This window comes from Papaver somniferum, chromosome 6 (genome assembly GCF_003573695.1).
Source record: "Papaver somniferum cultivar HN1 chromosome 6, ASM357369v1, whole genome shotgun sequence".
Taxonomy (NCBI): domain Eukaryota; kingdom Viridiplantae; phylum Streptophyta; class Magnoliopsida; order Ranunculales; family Papaveraceae; genus Papaver; species Papaver somniferum.
In genome coordinates, this window is record NC_039363.1 from 136,161,681 (window position 1) to 136,166,522 (window position 4,842).

At 34.5% G+C, this 4,842-nt stretch overlaps 1 long non-coding RNA gene across 1 annotated transcript; it reads left to right on the forward strand.

The window, feature by feature from the left end:
- Positions 1 to 2,298: 2,298 nt before the first annotated feature.
- On the forward strand, positions 2,299 to 3,171 carry LOC113286231. Its single transcript, XR_003329184.1, has 2 exons — positions 2,299 to 2,824; positions 2,963 to 3,171. It is a non-coding gene; the product is annotated as an uncharacterized LOC113286231 (long non-coding RNA).
- The last annotated feature ends 1,671 nt before the right edge of the window (positions 3,172 to 4,842 follow it).

The following is a 4,842-nucleotide window of genomic DNA, read 5'->3' on the forward strand; positions in this document are numbered from 1 at the left end:
CCTAAGTTCCACTATCCCCAGTGCAATGTAGAGGATTATGATCTGGAAAAATACTTGTTTTCCATTAACTTGGCCCAAGGTTAGTCAGGTTCAATGAGTAATCCCCAAGCTAGTTTAGCAAGTAAAGCTTCATTTAAAACAACAATATTTTTGATGCTCATACCTCCTTGCTCCTTAGGTTTAGAGACAAAATTTCAATCCTTGAAAAACAAACCTCTTCTTCCTTGCTTTTTGTTCCTCCAGAAGTTCCTTTATTTGTCGTCTAACCTGTCAGTCAGTTTCTTTACAATTGGAAACACAACAAGACGGTGAGATGCTAAGGTACCAAGCACAAATTGAACCATAAATGTTCTAGTTGGTTGATTTAAATTCTTACCTTTCCAAGAAGCTAGTTTGTCATGAAACCTTTCTTCTAAGTGGCCAAAAGTATCCATTTTATTATGTTGAGTAAGGAGAGGGACACCTAGATACTTGTCTTTAAGATCTAGGGTTTTGATATTAAGAATACCAACAATTTTATTCTTTATACCATTATCCATTTTTGGACTGAAGGCCAAACCAGGCTTGTCCAAATTAATGGATTGTCCAGAAAACTTAAAATATTAATAATGTTGTCCAGGAGCCTAGCACCTTTGACAGTGGCTTCGGCAAAAAGGAGACACTCATCTGCGAAAAACATATGACTGATATTTGGAGAAAAAGTTTTAGTAGCTTTAATTCCTTGAATCACGTTATCATTTTCAACACTAATAAGCATTCTAGAAAGACATTCCATACATATTATAAACAGATAGGGAGCCAAGGGGTCCCCCTGTCTAAGACCCCTTGGAGGAAAGAATTGATCCCCTGGAGCACCATTAAGTAAGAGACAGTTGAAATGCATTCATATATCATGCTACACCAATCATCGTGGAATCTTAATTTTCTAAAAATAACAATTATAAACTTCCATTCTGCTCTATAAAAGGCTTTTGATATCAAGTTTGATATCCATAAGCCCTTTTTTAGCTTTAGTTTTCCTCATATTATCGACTAACTCATGAGCAATGACTATATTATCGTTTATATGCATAGACGAAAGAAAAGCACCTTGGAAAGGGCTAATAAATTTTTCCATGACTAATTTGAGTCTACTATCTAGAAGCTTACTAATGATTTTATAATCTACATTACTAAGACTAATCGGTCTGAAATCTGAAGCAGATTTAAGAGAAGCATTCGTAGGAATTAATGAAACAAAACTGTGATTCATTTTCTTCAATAAGTGTTTTGAAATGGAAAAAAATTATGTACCATTTTAACAGTGTCATTTTCCACTACATCCCATATCTTTTGGTAAAATCCAGATGGGTAACCATCTGGACCAGGGGATATCCATAGTTGCATTTGAAAAACAACATTCCTAACTTCATCAGTAGTGATTACGCTAATTAACATTTCATTCTCAGTATCATCAATAATACATGGTGAAAGGTCACAAAGAAATTCACTAGGGTCAGGAGGATCCGAAGTCCTACTAATCTCAGAAAAATTCTGCTTTAACTCATTAGCGATGCAAGATTTTCAGTCTACCAGATACCTACATCAGACTGAACGGATTCAATTTGAGTACATCTTTTCCTGTATTTAACCTTATTATGCAAATATTTCGTGTTCCTATCATAAAATTTCAAAACATTTTCTTTTGCTCGTTTCATATAAAATACACATTGCACATCATACCAAAAATTAAGTTCACTTCTAGCTCTTCAAGCCTAGTCCTATAGTTACTAGAATTGTTATTTTGTGACAGAAGAGATTTGAGCCTCAATTTCTTTGATTTGAGACTTGAAGTTTCCAAACTTATGTATATTCCAATCTCTAAGAACACAATTAACATTCTGGAGAGACTTAGAAAATCTAAAGGCATGGGAACCATTTATATCCACGTTCCAATTATTTTTATAAGATCAACACAAGCTAAGTCAAGAAACCAACATTTATTGAACCTATATGGTTTTCTAGATTGATTAGCTCTCTATCGCTAACCAGCAAAATAGGATAGTGGACACTGCCATAAGGGATAAGATTGTAAACTACACTATTAGGGAAGTTTCTAAACCATCTACCGTTGCCAAAGGCTCTACCTAGACTTTCCAAAATCAGACTAGAATTCATCCTTTTATTGGACTAAGTATACGGATTCCCTATGTAAGACACGTCACCTAAATAAAGATTCTCTAGGTGATCATTAACCAAGTTCAAATCTGTCTGAGAAGGTGCATTACCTCCTAGTTTTTCTTCTTTGCTGGTAACAAAGTTCAAATCTCCTACTACTATCCAAGAGCAGTTAAAGGTCCCAGGTTATACAGATAATCCCACCGACTTCTAACCTCTTCTGGTTCCAAGGCACCATACATAAAAACAATGAGAGTTTTGTCACTTTTAGCATCTATACTAGCATAACAAATTATGAAATTCATATTAGCATCAACAATATCAAGTTTTATACCATCCTCTCAAAGCAAGAATAACCCCACAGAAACCCCAACAGGACAAAATAGTAATTCATAAAACCTAAGTTATGAACCCAAGCATTTTTTATCCTGATTTTTAGTCTCAGACAAAATGCCATATCAGGATCATTTGACTTAATGAGATCACTTAGGTGGTGTCTAGATATTTGTTCGCAAACCCTTGAACATTCCAAGATTAGCAGATGCTCCAAGCTGATCCACCGCAATCCACCCTCCAGATTGAACCTCCGTGTTATTAATTGCTTGTATTGCCCTCCCAGCATCCATGTGACAAATCGAAGTTTTGCTTTGATCACATTTAGAGTCAGGTATCATTCAACTTGTTTCCTCTCATATTTTGGTTATATTTAGAGTCAGGTATGATTCGACAGTGAAGTTGAAATATGAATTAGGATTTTTTTTGTTGTTGCTATTTGATCTATGATTTTAATGTTATTTTTCAACAGACGTATGCGATCTAAACCTGGGGTGAGATTTTTTTGGAAGATCAGTGAAGTTTTCTTTGATATGTGATCTAATCCTTGCCTTTTGTGATTTGATTTGGGTTTGATTGGATGTATGCTTGCTTGCTTGCTTGTTTGATTTTGATTTAGGTTTATTTAGTATTTTACTTTTTCTTGATATATCGATTTTCAATAAAATTAAATTTGAAATAGTTCGAAATTTTGATGATCTATTGAGATAGTATGAAATTTTGTGACATATTGGAATAGTATGATTCGATCAGTTCAATAACTTTGTAATACTAAGAAGTTGTAGTTATAGCAGCATCAACTAACTTTTTGATTAATTAGACATTCCTACTATTACAGCTAACCGAGCATGTAAAAGTTGCCGCACTTGTGATCTACTTGAATTAATAGGATTGAAATATTAAACCAATCTTCTTCTTTTTTTCAATTTTTTTCAATTATCCTTGATACGAAGTTCTTCTACAGTAATGGATACTTCTTGGATAGTAGAAGATAAGATATCTGATGCATTTATCAGTTGGGTCAAACTTCTCAGATTGGCAGTTCATAACGCAGAAAAACACATTGTAAAACATTCAAATAAATATAATTAGATTGATATGCGGACTTATGTTCATTTTCTTTTGGCAGTAAGTTTTTTAACTCTCCCACAACTCCAAGAAGCCTTCACCAGACAACCCATTACTAGCTTTGAAATTGTGATGCGACAACATCTGAAAAAACTTCGATTTTGAACATCCTTCATATAATGATTTTTCAGCATATTTGTATTTTTTCTTGAAACATCGCATAATCACTAGTTAAATCATCATATACACCTTGAACCATTTCAACGTCTTCATCTTCAAGATAATATGTTTTCCCAATGTCGTCATCGTTTGAAAATATGACGATGTCTTCAACATTTGAAATATGCCAAACATCTTCCCTATGCCAAATCCATTTATAATAAAACGAATCAAATCCTTTGTAAATAGGTTTCGTACTTCACCAGTAGTCAGACCAGGGTGAATATTATTACAATTAAAACAGGGATATCTTGTATATGGTTTTTCCTATATGGAACACAGATTTAAATTAATCAAGGCATCTCTCCCTACTAGGTTAAGAGATGGCATCTTCCAACCTTAGAGCTTATTAGTTAGCTTGAGAAGATAGTCTAGAAAATCAGCATTGCGAGTTCTACCCCACTGTATATTGCATCAAGTATTTACTAGGATGAGAGACCAACTTCATACGAAGACCCCTAGCCAAGTGTCTAGCAATTCTCTTATGTAGATTCTCTGAGAAGAAAACACTAAATTTGTGATAATTAATATGTTGCCCAGACCGGTTGCAGTAGGTATCTAGAATTCCTTCGACAGCTTTGACATTTTTCAAAGTCGCTTCCAGGGTTTATAACACTGTCATCAGCATAAAAGTTATGGATAATTAAGGGAGCATGGGAAGCAATCTTGAAACCCTTTAACACACCCTCATTGACAGCCTTATCAATTAATCAAGACAAAACCTCGAGACCCAAAATAAACACATAAGGTGATAAAGGGTCACCTAGTTGCAGACCTTTTTGAGGGAAAAATGAGTCTCCTAGAGTGCCATTCACTAGCCCGGTAACTGACAGTGCTAATGCATTTTATAACCCAACTAATCCGTCTAGAATGAAATCCATGCTTTCATAGCTGCCAAAAAGCATCAGTCCATCCTATCATATGTCTTTTCATAGTCAATTTTTAAAGCCATCCAACCAACATGCCCTTTCTTAATCTTTTCGGAATGGTAAATTTCTGAAATAACAAGTTTGGAGTAAAAGATAGATCTTTTTGGAACAAAGGCATTTTGATGAACAAAGATAC